This window comes from Oncorhynchus masou, chromosome 18 (genome assembly GCF_036934945.1).
Source record: "Oncorhynchus masou masou isolate Uvic2021 chromosome 18, UVic_Omas_1.1, whole genome shotgun sequence".
Classification (NCBI taxonomy): domain Eukaryota; kingdom Metazoa; phylum Chordata; class Actinopteri; order Salmoniformes; family Salmonidae; genus Oncorhynchus; species Oncorhynchus masou.
The window spans coordinates 78,862,521-78,878,172 of NC_088229.1; positions in this window are offsets into that span (position 1 = coordinate 78,862,521).

Below are 15,652 nucleotides of genomic sequence, written 5' to 3' on the forward strand. Positions count from 1 at the left end.
GAGTATATGTGGACACATTGTTATAGGATGATTTGGGAGAATGATGATCTGCAACAGACAGTGCATTCAGTATGAGAAGTAAGAATACAGCCAGACTGGCCTGCTACTGTGCCCTTTCTACACCTCATAAACCGTCCAGAGTAGAGCCACAACGGATCCAAATGGAACGAAACATTCAAATCACGGGGCTTTTCTGCTCCGTTATTCAATTGACATGTTCACAGCAGATTACAGCCTAGAGTAGAATGTTGTATAAAGGCTAGACAGCAGATTACAGCCTAGAGTAGAATGTTGTATAAAGGCTAGACAGCAGATTACAGTCTAGAGTAGAATGTTGTATAAAGGCTAGACAGCAGATTACAGCCTAGAGTAGAATGTTGTATAAAGGCTAGACAGCAGATTACAGCCTAGAGTAGAATGTTGTATAAAGGCTAGACAGCAGATTACAGCCTAGAGTAGAATGTTGTATAAAGGCGAGACAGCAGATTACAGCCTAGAGTAGAATGTTGTATAAAGGCTAGACAGCAGATTACAGCCTAGAGTAGAATGTTGTATAAAGGCTAGACAGCAGATTACAGCCTAGAGTAGAATGTTGTATAAAGGCTAGACAGCAGATTACAGCCTAGAGTAGAATGTTGTATAAAGGCTAGACAGCAGATTACAGCCTAGAGTAGAATGTTGTATAAAGACTAGACAGCAGTTTACAGCCTAGAGTAGAATGTTGTATAAAGGCTAGACAGCAGATTACAGCCTAGAGTAGAATGTTGTATAAAGGCTAGACAGCAGATTACAGCCTAGAGTAGAATGTTGTATAAAGGCTAGACAGCAGTTTACAGCCTAGAGTAGAATGTTGTATAAAGGCTAGACAGCAGTTTACAGCCTAGAGTAGAATGTTGTATAAAGTCTAGACAGCAGATTACAGCCTAGAGTAGAATGTTGTATAAAGGCTAGACAGCAGATTACAGCCTAGAGTAGAATGTTGTATAAAGTCTAGACAGCAGATTACAGTCTAGAGTAGAATGTTGTATAAAGGCTAGACAGCAGATTACAGCCTAGAGTAGAATGTTGTATAAAGGCTAGACAGCAGATTACAGCCTAGAGTAGAATGTTGTATAAAGTCTAGACAGCAGATTACATTCTAGAGTAGAATGTTGTATAAAGGCTAGACAGCAGATTACAGCCTAGAGTAGAATGTTGTATAAAGGCTAGACAGCAGATTACAGCCTAGAGTAGAATGTTGTATAAAGGCTAGACAGCAGATTACAGCCTAGAGTAGAATGTTGTATAAAGGCAAGACAGCAGATTACAGCCTAGAGTAGAATGTTGTATAAAGGCTAGACAGCAGATTACAGCCTAGAGTAGAATGTTGTATAAAGGCTAGACAGCAGATTACAGCCTAGAGTGGAATGTTGTATAAAGGCTAGACAGCAGATTACAGCCTAGAGAGGAATGTTGTATAAAGGCTAGACAGCAGATTACAGCCTAGAGTAGAATGTTGTATAAAGGCTAGACAGCAGATTACAGCCTAGAGTAGAATGTTGTATAAAGGCTAGACAGCAGATTACAGCCTAGAGTAGAATGTTGTATAAAGGCTAGACAGCAGATTACAGCCTAGAGTAGAATGTTGTATAAAGACTAGACAGCAGATTACAGCCTAGAGTAGAATGTTGTATAAAGGCTAGACAGCAGATTACAGCCTAGAGTAGAATGTTGTATAAAGGCTAGACAGCAGATTACAGCCTAGAGTAGAATGTTGTATAAAGGCTAGACAGCAGATTACAGCCTAGAGTAGAATGTTGTATAAAGGCTAGACAGCAGATTACAGCCTAGAGTAGAATGTTGTATAAAGGCTAGACAGCAGATTACAGCCTAGAGTAGAATGTTGTATAAAGGCTAGACAGCAGATTACAGCCTAGAGTAGAATGTTGTATAAAGGCTAGACAGCAGATTACAGCCTAGAGTAGAATGTTGTATAAAGACTAGACAGCAGATTACAGCCTAGAGTAGAATGTTGTATAAAGGCTAGACAGCAGATTACAGCCTAGAGTAGAATGTTGTATAAAGACTAGACAGCAGATTACAGCCTAGAGTAGAATGTTGTATAAAGGCTAGACAGCAGATTACAGCCTAGAGTAGAATGTTGTATAAAGGCTAGACAGCAGATTACAGCCTAGAGTAGAATGTTGTATAAAGGCTAGACAGCAGATTACAGCCTAGAGTAGAATGTTGTATAAAGGCTAGACAGCAGATTACAGCCTAGAGTAGAATGTTGTATAAAGGCTAGACAGCAGATTACAGCCTAGAGTAGAATGTTGTATAAAGACTAGACAGCAGTTTACAGCCTAGAGTAGAATGTTGTATAAAGACTAGACAGCAGATTACAGCCTAGAGTAGAATGTTGTATAAAGGCTAGACAGCAGATTACAGCCTAGAGTAGAATGTTGTATAAAGGCTAGACAGCAGATTACAGCCTAGAGTAGAATGTTGTATAAAGGCTAGACAGCAGATTACAGCCTAGAGTAGAATGTTGTATAAACGCTAGACAACAGATTACAGCCTAGAGTAGAATGTTGTATAAAGGCTAGACAGCAGATTACAGCCTAGAGTAGAATGTTGTATAAAGAAAACAACAACTATTATTCATTGCAGTGTGGTGTTGTAGGCTAGACAATAATTCTGGTAAATATAGGCCAGTGTGTGGCCTAAAACCAACTGTCTCCACAATGCCTTCACGAGGGCACCAAACACTGGAGATGTGTCTTTTGTTGGGGATCTACCTGGACTAACGCCAGTGAGCCATCTGAGCATGGAGCATTTACTGCCACAGGAACTATACAACCTCTGAGGACAATATGACGGTAACCATGTGTCCCAAATTGCATCCAATTCCATATGTCGTGCACTACCATAGGGCTCTGGTCTAAAGTAGTGCACTATGTAGGGAATAGGGTGCCATAGGGCTCTGGTCTAAAGTAGTGCACTATGTAGGGAATAGGGTGCCATAGGGCTCTGGTCTAAAGTAGTGCACTATGTAGGGAATAGGGTGCCATATGGCTCTGGTCAAATGTAGTGCACTATAGAGGAAATAGGGCTCTGGTCTAAAGTAGTGCACTATATAGGGAATAGGGCTCTGGTCTAAAGTAGTACACTATATATTGAATAGGTTGCCATTTGGCACAACCGAATTCAGTGTAGCGTACTCTGATCATTTGAGGCTTGCCGCTGACCAGCTGTGTCACTGTAGCTTGCAGGCGAGCCATACGCTAATCACTGCAGTGGGTATCAACCTCTACCCTGCTGGGATAATGAGTCTTCTGATTGGTTGAACTTGAGCCTCATTGACCCTTGTTGGGGCCTAATGGGTGGGTTTAGCGTGTGGCAGACCTTCTATCGAGAAGTGGATCTTTATATTACAGAGTGGGCCTTTAATTGGCGCTGGAACAGGCATTTCTCTGTTTACTGACCCAAATGATGCGTTGGACAAGTGGAGAGATCACACAATAGCCAACAAAGGTGATTATGATTTCCATAGTACTCATACCTTCTCGTACTCTTACATTCCAGTGCATCAAGTTGGTAGTTAACTTTCTAAAGAGGGCTTTGACATCTCCTTTTTTATGGATTTCATTGTCAGAAAGAAACACAAGAAGCATCTGAAAAGCTATCTGATATTAGCCAGCCTGCCAGCTTAGTGGAGTCTGCCACTAACACAGTCAGTGTAGTCAGCTCAGCTATCCCCATTGAGACCGTGTCTGTGCCTCGATCTAGGTTGGGCAAAACTAAACATGATGGTGTACGCCTTCGCAATCTCACTAGGATAAAGACCTCCTTCATTCCTGTCATTATTGAAAGAGATTGTGATATCTCACATCTCAAAATAGGAAACTATTTAATGTTACATCCTTCACTTCCAAGGTAGTTATAGTCAATGAACTAATCACTGATCATAATCTTGATGTGATTAGCCTGACTGAAACATGGCTTAAGCCTGATGAATTTACTGTGTTAAATGAGGCCTCTCCTCCTGGTTACACTAGTGACCACATCCCCGTGCATCCCGCAAAGGCGGAGGTGTTGCTAACAGTTACGATATCTTTTTTTTTTAAATGACATTTGCATTTTCATCTTTTGAGCTTCTCGTCATGAAATCTATGCAGCCGACTCAATCACTTTTTATAGCTACTGTTTACAGGACTCGTGGGCCATATACAGCGTTCCTCACTGAGTTCCCTGAATTCCTATCGGACCTTGTAGTCATAGCAGATAATCTAATTTTGGGAGATTTTAATATTTACATGGAAAAGTCCACAGACCCACTCCAAAAGGCTTTCGGAGCCATCATCGACTCAGTGGGTTTTGTCCAACATGTCTCCGGACCCACTCACTGTCACAGTCATACTCTGGACCTAGTTTTGTCCCATGGAATAAATGTTGTGGATCTTAATGTTTTTCCTCATAATCCTGGACTATCGGACCACCATTTTATTACATTTGCAATCGCAACAAATAATCTGCTCAGACCCCAACCAAGGGTTATCAAAAGTCGTGCTATAAATTCTCAGACAACCCAAAGATTTCTAGATGCCCTTCCAGACTCCCTCCACCTACCCAAGGATGTCAGAGTACAAAAATAATTTAACCCCTTACTGCTGCTCGATCATCATATTTTTCCAACTTAATTGAGGAGAACAAGAACAATCCGGACAGGAAGATCACGTCAGTGACTCAACCCACTCAAATGACGCACCCCTCTTAGGGATGGCATGAAAGAGCACCAGTAAGCCAGTGTCTCAGCCCCTGTAATAGGGTTAGAGGCAGAGAATCCCAGTGGAGAGAGGGGAGCCGACCAGGCAGAGACAGCAAGGGCAGTTCGTCGCTTCAGTGTCTTTCCGTTCACCTTCACACCCCTGGACCAGACTACACTCAATCATAGGACCTGCTGAAGAGATGAGTCTTCAATAAAGACTTAAAGGTTGAGACCGAGTCTGCGTCTCTCACATGGGTAGGCAGACCATTCCATAAAAATGGAGCTCTATAGGAGAAAGCCCTGCCTCCAGATGTTTGCTTAGAAATTCTAGGGACAATATGGAGGCCTGTGTCTTGTGACCGTAGCGTACGTGTAGGTATGTACGGCAGGACCAAATCAGAGAGATGGGTAGGAGCAAGCCCATGTAATGCTTTGTAGGTTAGCAGTAAAACCTTGAAATCAGCCCTTGCTTTGACAGGAAGCCAGTGAAGAGAGGCTAGCACTGGAGTAATATGATCACATTTTGGGGTTCTAGTCAAGATTCTAGCAGCCGTATTTAGCACTAACTGAAGTTTATTTAGTGCTTTATCCGGGTAGCCGGAAAGTAGAGCATTGCAGTAGTCTAACCTAGAAGTGACAAAAGCATGGATTAGCTTTTTTTTTCTTCTTCATTTTTGGCCAAAATTGTAAAAGTTTGCAATTTTACGAAGATAGAAAAAAGCTATCCTTGAAATATTCTTGATATGTTAGTCAAAAGAGAGATCAGGGTCCAGAGTAACGCCGAGGTCCTTGACAGTTTTATTTGAGACGACTGTACAACCATAAAGATTAATTGTCAGATCCAACAGCAGATCTCTTTGTTTCTTGGGATGTAGAACTAGCATCTCTGTTTTGTTTGAGTTTAAAAGTAAAACATTTGCTGCAATCCACTCCCTTATGCCTGAAACACAGGCTTCCCGGGAGGGCAATTTTGGGGCTTCACCATGTTTCATCGAAATGTACAGCTGTGTGCCAATTTGTAAGTCGCTCTGGATAAGAGCGTCTGCTAAATGACTTAAATGTAAATGTAAATGTCATCCGCATAGCAGTGAAAGTTAATACCATGTTTCCAAATGACATCACCAAGATGTAAAATATATAGTGAAAGCAATAGTGGTCCTAAAACGGAACCTTTAGGAACACCGATATTTACAGTTGATTTGTCAGAGGACAAACCATTCACAGAGACAAACTGATCTCTTTCCGACAGATAAGATCTAAACCAGGCCAGAACTTGTCCGTGTAGACCAATTTGGGTTTCCAATCTCTCCAAAAGAATGTGGTGATCGATGGTGTCAAAAGGTCATTTACCACCTTCAAGAGTGCCGTCTCAGTGCTATGATGGGGTCTAAAAACAGGCTGTAGCATTTTACCTTTACTTTACTAGGCAAGTCAGTCAAGAACAAATTCTTATTTTTAATGACAGCCTACCGGGGAACAGTGGGTTAACTGCCTTCTTCAGGTGCAGAACGACATATTTTTACCTTGTCAGCTCAGGGCTTCGATCTTGCAACCTTTCAGTTATTAGTTCAATGCTCTAACCACTAGGCCACCTGCCGCCCCAATTTGGATACTTTGTCTTCAGGCATACAGTAAGTTGCTTCCGCAACAGCTTTCTCAAAACATTTTGAGAGGAATGGGAGATTCGATATAAGCTGATAGTTTTTAAAAAAATTTCTGGGTCAAGGTTTGGCTCTTTCAAGAGAGGATTTATTACTGCACTTTATAGTGAGATTGGTACACATCCTGTGGATAGGGAGACGTTTATTCTGTTCAACATAGGAGGGCCAAGCACAGGAAACAGCTCTTTCAGGGAGACCAGATGGTGTTGGAGGGCCAGTAGGAGGCACCCTTTCCTCTGGTCTAAAAAAAGAAGTTCCCAGTGCAGTGATTGGGGACATTGCCTTGTGTTGGGTGCTGTCTTTCAGATGGGATGTTAACTGGGTGTCCTGACTCTCTGTGGTCACTGAAGATCCCTTGGCACTTATTGTAATAGTAGAGATGTCAACCCCGGTGTCCTGACTAAATTCCCAATCTGGCCCTCATACCATCATGGTCACCTAATCATCCCCATCATCCTGTCGGCTCATTCATCCCATTAACTACGCTGTCAATGAGAACGTGTTCTCAGTCAACTTACCTGGTAAAATCAGGGTTGAATAAAATGTTTATTCGACTGCCATTTTACTTTATGATTGTATTCTTCTAGATTTTACTGTTTCTCATCATCGAGAAGGAACCTGCGTTTCGTTGTACGATGTATAGCTTATCCCGTACATACGACTAACAAAACGTTAAACTGAAACTAATCTAAACTATTATTCTCTCAGTTGGACAATACAAATATGTTCCAGCTCTAATAACATCTGAGTTTGACAGAAACCACAACATTCCATCCCAGCCTCTGATGTACTTCCTGTCTCACATGGCTTTGGGTTGTATAGTTCAGTGGCGCCATCAGCTGGTCAGTCACAGAACTTGTACAGCAAATAAAAAAATATGTGTCCCATGCTCCGACAGGTGTAGACGTTGAAATGCTGACAAGCCCTTCACCAACAATGCAGAGTAACAAAATGCTAAATAACCTAAAGTTTAAAAAAAAAAGTTACAAAATGCTGTTTCTTGAAACCAGGGCCCATATCCACAAAGTGTCTCAGAGTAGAACATTTGGTCATAAGTGGTGAGAATAGAGATATTTTACTCCTGCTCTTATGGGTAAAAATTAAAGCTATGCATGAATCCTCTGTAGTCATCAGTCCGGACTCGTCGACAGATATCTAAGATGAGCGGTTCTAACCAGCAGGTGTCATGGTAATAGAAAGAAACAGCCAGGCAGTGGACCACGTTTACTCACCAATATCCCAGTATAATTAGGGATACTCCAGTACTCTGTTTTTGAGTTGACGTATATAAACATCATATACCGTTTTACAATAACCTGAATATGTTCTTATCCCGGTTTTGAGAAAGCCGAATGGGATATGTTTATCTTAGATGGGATACTGTGGCATGTAAACCTCCCATTTACTGTTGGTTTTTGCAGTCTGCCGGGCTCAGTTTCGCACCTTTTAAGTTCAGATGGGAACAGTAATAGTTGGAACTGAAGTCTGGACACTGACTGTGGTCCTCAGTCTATTATAATATTAGGCTTTCAACCATATAATTTCCATTTACTTGTTTACCTTTATTTTACTAGGCAAGTCAGTTAAGAACAAATTCTTATTTACAATGACCGCCTAGGAACAGTGGGTTAACTGCCTGTTCAGGGGCAGAACGACAGATTTTTACCTTGTCAGCTCGGTGATTCGATCTTAACCTTTCAGTTACAAGTTCAACAATCTAACCACTAGACGACCTGCCGCCCCTACACTCTAACCACTAGACGACCTGCCTCCCCTACACTCTAACCACTAGACGACCTGCCGCCCCTACACTCTAACCACTAGACGACCTGCCTCCCATACACTCTAACCACCAGGCTACATGCTGACCCTACACTCTAACCACCAGGCTACATGCTGACCCTACACTCTAACCACTAGGCTACCTGCTGACCCTACACTCTAACCACTAGGCTACCTGCTGACCATACACTCTAACCACTAGGCTACCTGCTGACCCTACACTCTAACCACCAGGCTACATGCTGACCCTACACTCTAACCACTAGGCTACCTGCTGACCCTACACTCTAACCACTAGACGACCTGCCTCCCCTACACTCTAACCACTAGGCTACCTGCTGACCCTACACTCTAACCACCAGGCTACATGCTGACCCTACACTCTAACCACTAGGCTACCTGCTGACCATACACTCTAACCACTAGGCTACCTGCCTCCCCTACACTCTAACCACTAGACTACCTGCCTCCCCTACACTCTAACCACTAGACTACCTGCCTCCCCTACACTCTAACCACTAGGCTACCTGCCACCCCTACACTCTAACCACTAGACTACCTGCCTCCCCTACACTCTAACCACTAGACTACCTGCCTCCCCTACACTCTAACCACTAGACTACCTGCCGCCCCTACACTCTAACTACTAGGCTACCTGCCACCCCTACACTCTAACCACTAGACTACCTGCCGCCCCTACACTCTAACCACTAGGCTACCTGCCGCCCCTACACTCTAACCACTAGACTACCTGCCGCCCCTACACTCTAACCACTAGACTACCTGCCTCCCCTACACTCTAACCACTAGACTACCTGCCGCCCCTACACTCTAACCACTAGACTACCTGCCTCCCCTACACTCTAACCACGAGGCTACCTGCCACCCCAAGACAAACTGAAATACTATCAGAAACATGTTGGATCATTTTCACAGCTTTCAATTTACTTAAAACCGGTCAACAGCTGATGTCGTTTGTAAATGATGCACTGGAAATCTCCCCGCACCCTAAATGTCTTCCCTCCGAGAAAGAAGTAGAAATGAAAGACAAAACCTACAGATGATTCATTCCTTCTGTCGAATGATGACATTATTCTGGTGAGCAAGGGTTGATTTAGTCTTCTAGGGCAACATATAATGACAGAAGACAAGACAAAAGATGACAAGTTGACTCACAAATAGCCTACCAAAATGTTGAAAATATTTTAAACTTTAAAATTTACTCTGTTCCTGGGCAAATGAGTAATATTCTGTTTATTCATGGCTTCAGGGATAGTATAACGACACAGGGTGTCACACCCTGACCATAGTTTGCTTTGTATGTTTCTATGTTTTGTTTGGTCAGGGTGTGATATGAGTGGGCATTCTATGTTACATGTCTAGTTCTATGTTTGGCCTGATATGGTTCTCAATCAGAGGCAGGTGTGAGTCATTGTCTCTGATTGGGAACCATATTTAGGTAGCCTGTTTTGTGTTGGGTTTGGTGGGGGATTGTTCCTGTTCCTGTCTTGTGTTAGTTTGCACCAGTTTAGGCTGGTTCGGTTTTCATGTTACGTTTTTGTATTGATTCGTGTTTCCTTTGTTTCATTAAACATGAATCTCAATAGCCACGCCGCATTTTGGTCCGACTCTCCTTCAACCAAAGAAAGCCGTTACACAGGGTGAGACCCAGATGCAGACACAGGGGGCAGATGGTTAGAGTGTCTGATATTTATTGAACAACAAGGGGCAGGCAGGAGGCAGGTCGTGGACTGGCAAAAGTTCGTAAAACAGGTCAGAGTTCCAAACGGTACAGGGCGGCAGGCAGGCTCAAGGTCAGGCAGGCACAAGGTCAGGCAGGCTCGAGGTCAGGCAGGCTCGAGGTCAGGCAGGCTCGAGGTCAGGCAGGCTCGAGGTCAGGCAGGCTCGAGGTCAGGCAGGCTCGAGGTCAGACAGGCTCGAGGTCAGGCAGGCTCGAGGTCAGACAGGCTCGAGGTCAGGCAGGCTCGAGGTCAGGCAGGCTCGAGGTCAGGCAGGCTCGAGGTCAGACAGGCTCGAGGTCAGACAGGCTTAATGGTCAGGCAGGCTCGAGGTCAGGCAGGCTCGAGGTCAGGCAGGCTCGAGGTCAGGCAGGCTCGAGGTCAGGCAGGCTCGAGGTCAGGCAGGCTCGAGGTCAGACAGGCTCGAGGTCAGACAGGCTTAATGGTCAGGCAGGCTCGAGGTCAGGCAGGCTCGAGGTCAGGCAGGCTCGAGGTCAGGCAGGCTCGAGGTCAGGCAGGCTCGAGGTCAGGCAGGCTCGAGGTCAGACAGGCTCGAGGTCAGACAGGCTTAATGGTCAGGCAGGCTCGAGGTCAGGCAGGCTCGAGGTCAGGCAGGCTCGAGGTCAGACAGGCTCGAGGTCAGACAGGCTCGAGGTCAGTCAGGCTTAATGGTCAGGCAGGCTCGAGGTCAGTTAGGCTCGAGGTCAGGCAGGCTCGAGGTCAGGCAGGCTCGAGGTCAGGCAGGCTCGAGGTCAGGCAGGCTGAATGGTCAGGCAGGCTGAATGGTCAGGCAGGCTCGAGGTCAGGCAGGCTCGAGGTCAGGCAGGCTCGAGGTCAGGCAGGCGGGCTTAGTGTCAAATAAGGCAAGAGGTCAGAACCGGGAGGATTAGAAGAACAGAGACGAGGGAAAAAAAACAGGAGCTTAGACAAACACGCTGGTAAGCTTGACAAGACGAACTGGTAACAGACAAACAGAGAACACAGGAGTAAATACACTGGGGATAATGGGGAAGACACCTGGAGGGGGGTGGAGACAAGCACAAAGACAGCTGAAACAGATCAGGTTGTGACAGATAGTTGTGAGTGGGATATCAAAGGTGCATGAAATCCGTTTATTCTGAATAAGACCTTAACCGGGATATGAGCTATTATTCGTAGTACTGTGAGAATGTAAATATAGTCAATAGTTCCTGCGCCATAGACAGGCAACTGCTTTGGATTTGAAATCATGTTAAAATACTTCTATATGATCAACCCTGAAATAATCCAGACCTACATTATGATTTTATATGAGATGTTGAACGGGAGTGTCGAGTGTGTTGGTATATCAGTATGCGTAATATTATGAAAATTACACATTTACGAAATACAATTTAAAAAATATGTATTTGTCACATGCTTCATAAACAACAGGAGTAGACTAACAGTGAAATTCTGACTTATGGGTCCTTCCCAACAACTAAGAAATAAAGAAAATAGAGAACTAATAGAAAAGTAAAGACACATAATATCAAATCAAATCAAATCTAATTTTATTTGTCACATACACATGGTTAGTAGATGTTAATGTGAGTGTAGCGAAATGCTTGTGCTTCTAGTTCCGACAATGCAGTAATAACCAACAAGTAATCTAACTAACAATTCCTAAACTACTGTCTTATACACACAAGTGTAAGGGGATAAAGAATATGTACATAAAGATATATGAATGAGTGATGGTACAGAGCGGCATAGGCAAGATACAGTAGATGGTATCGAGTACAGTATATACATATGAGATGAGTATGTAAACAAAGTGGCATAGTTAAAGTGGCTAGTGATACATGTATTACATAAAGATGCAGTAGATGATATAGAGCACAGTATATACGTATACATATGAGATGAATAATGTAGGGTATGTAAACATTATATTAGGTAGCATTGTTTAAAGTGGCTAGTGATATATTTTACATAATTTCCCATCAATTCCCATTATTAAAGTGGCTGGAGTTGAGTCAGTGTGTTGGCAGCAGCCACTCAATGTTAGTGGTGGCTGTTTAACAGTCTGATGGCCTTGAGATAGAAGCTGTTTTTCAGTCTCTCGGTCCCAGCTTTGATGCACCTGTACTGACCTCGCCTTCTGGATGATAGCGGGGTGAACAGGCAGTGGCTCGGGTGGTTGTTGTCCTTGATGATCTTTATGGCCTTCCTGTGACATCGAGTGGTGTAGATGTCCTGGAGGGCAGGTAGTTTGCCCCCGGTGATGCGTTGTGCAGACCTCACTACCCTCTGGAGAGCCTTACGGTTGTGGGCGGAGCAGTTACCATACCAGGCGGTGATACAGCCCGCCAGGATGCTCTCGATTGTGTATCTGTAGAAGTTTGTGAGTGCTTTTGGTGACTAGCCAAATTTCTTCAGCCTCCTGAGGTTGAAGAGGCGCTGCTGCGCCTTCTTCACGATGCTGTCTGTGTGGGTGGACCAATTCAGTTTGTCTGTGATGTGTATGCCGAGGAACTTAAAACTTACTACCCTCTCCACTACTGTTCCATCGATGTGGATAGGGGGGTGTTCCCTCTGCTGTTTCCTGAAGTCCACAATCATCTCCTTAGTTTTGTTGACGTTGAGTGTGAGGTTGTTTTCCTGACACCACACTCCGAGGGCCCTCACCTCCTCCCTGTAGGCCGTCTCGTCGTTGTTGGTAATCAAGCCTACCACTGTTGTGTCGTCTGCAAACTTGATGATTGAGTTGGAGGTGTGCGTGGCCACACAGTCATGGGTGAACAGGGAGTACAGGAGAGGGCTCAGAACGCACCCTTGTGGGGCCCCAGTGTTGAGTATCAGCGGGGTGGAGATGTTGTTGCCTACCCTCACTACCTGGGGGCGGCCCGTCAGGAAGTCCAGTACCTAGTTGCACAGGGCGGGGTCGAGACCCAGGGTTATCAGTACAGAGTCAATTAGTAATGATAACTAGGCTATATACAAGGGGTTATCAGTACAGAGTCAATGAGTAATGATAACCAGGCTATAAACAAGGGGTTATCAGTACAGAGTCAATGAGTAATGATAACCAGGCTATAAACAAGGGGTTATCAGTACAGAATCAATGAGTAATGATAACCAGGCTATATACAAGGGGTTATTAGCAACTAGTTAATTAGTAATGATAACCAGGCTGTATACAAGGGGTTATTAGCAACTAGTTCATTAGTAATGATAACCAGGCTATATACAAGGGGTTATCAGTACAGAGTCAATGAGTAATGATAACCAGGCCATATACAAGGGGTTATTAGCAACTAGTTAATTAGTAATGATAACCAGGCTATATACAAGGGGTTATTAGCAACTAGTTCATTAGTAATGATAACTAGGCTATATACAAGGGGTTATTAGCAACTAGTTCATTAGTAATGATAACCAGGCTATATACAAGGGGTTATCAGTACAGAGTCAATTAGTAATGATAACTAGGCTATATACAAGGGGTTATCAGTACAGAGTCAATTAGTAATGATAACTAGGCTATATACAAGGGGTTATCAGTACAGAGTCAGTTAGTAATGATAACCTGGCTATATATAAGGGGTTATTAGCAACTAGTTCATTAGTAATGATAATCAGGCTGTATACAAGGGGTTATTAGCAACTAGTTCATTAGTAATGATAATCAGGCTATATACAAGGGGTTATTAGCAACTAGTTCATTAGTAATGATAACCAGGCTATAGACAAGGGGTAATCAGTGCAGAGTCAATTAGTAATGATAACCAGGCTATATACAAGAGGTTATTAGCAACTAGTTCATTAGTAATGATAACCAGGCTATATACAAGGGGTTATCAGTACAGAGTCAATGAGTAATGATAACCAGGCTATATACAAGGGGTTATCAGTACAGAGTCAATGAGTAATGCTAACCAGGCTATATACAAGAGGTTATTAGCAACTAGTTCATTAGTAATGATAACCAGGCTATATACAAGGGGTTATCAGTACAGAGTAAATTAGTAATGATAACCAGGCTATATACAAGGGGTTATTAGCAACTAGTTCATTAGTAATGATAACCAGGCTATAGACAAGGGGTAATCAGTGCAGAGTCAATTAGTAATGATAACCAGGCTATATACAAGAGGTTATTAGCAACTAGTTCATTAGTAATGATAACCAGGCTATATACAAGGGGTTATCAGTACAGAGTCAATTAGTAATGATAACCAGGCTATATACAAGGGGTTATTAGCAACTAGTTCATTAGTAATGATAACCAGGCTATATACAAGGGGTTATCAGCATCTATTCAATTAGTAATGATAACTAGGCTATATACAAGGGGTTATCAGTACAGAGTCAATAGTAATGATAACCCCTTGTATATAGCCTGGTTATCAGCATCTAGTCAATTAGTAATGATAACTAGGCCATATACAAGGGGTTATCAGTACAGAGTCAATAGTAATGATAACCAGGCTATATACAAGGGGTTATCAGCATCTAGTCAATTAGTAATGATAACTAGGCTATATACAAGCGGTTATCAGCATCTAGTCAAATAGTAATGATAACTAGGCTATATACAAGGGGTTATCAGCATCTAGTCAATTAATAATGATAACTAGGCTATATACAAGGGGTTATCAGTACAGAGTCAATAGTAATGATAACCAGGCAATATACAAGGGGTTATCAGCATCTAGTCAATTAGTAATGATAACTAGGCTATATGCAAGCGGTTATCAGCATCTAGTCAATTAGTAATGATAACTAGGCTATATACAAGGGGTTATCAGTACAGAGTCAATGAGTAATGATAACTAGGCTATATACAAGGGGTTATCAGCATCTAGTCAATTAGTAATGATAACCAGGCTATATACAAGGGGTTATCAGTACAGAGTCAAGTAGTAATGATAACCAGGCTATATACAACGGGACAGGGGCAGCTCAGCACTGAGGGGAAGCTCAGCACTGAGGGGAAGCTCGGGGCTGAGAGGAAGACCAGCACTGAGAGGAAGCTCAGCCAGGTAGTTGAATCCAGCAGATCCTGGCTGGCGGGCAGTTCTGGCAGATCCTGGCTGACTGACGGATCTGGAAGAGTCTGGTTGACTGGCGGATCTGGAAGAGTCTGGTTGACTAGCAGATCTGGAAGAGTCTGGTTGACTGGCAGATCTGGAAGAGTCTGGTTGACTGGCAGATCTGGAAGAGTCTGGTTGTCTGGCAGATCTGGAAGAGTCTGGTTGTCTGGCAGATCTGGAAGTGTCTGGCTGACTGGCAGATCTGGAAGAGTCTGGCTGACTGGCAGATCTGGAAGAGTCTGGCTGACTGGCAGATCTGGAAGAGTCTGGCTGACTGGCAGATCTGGAAGCGTCTGGCTGACTGGCAGATCTGGAAGAGTCTGGCTGACTGGTGGATCCTGGCAGACTGACGGCTCTGGCTGCTCCATGCTGACTGACAGGTCTGGCTGCTTCATGCTGACTGGCGGCTCTGGCTGCTCCATGCTGACTGGCAGCTCTGGCGGCTTCTTGCAGACTGGAAGCTCTGGCTGCTCCATGCAGACTAGCAGCTCTGGCAGCTCCTTGCAGACTGGCAGCTCCTTGCAGACTGGCAGCTCCTTGCAGACTGGCAGCTCCATGCAGACTGGCAGCTCCATGCAGACTGGCAGCTCCATGCAGACTGGCAGCTCCATGCAGACTGGAATCTCCGGCTGCTCTATGCAGACTGACATCTCTGGCTGCTCTATG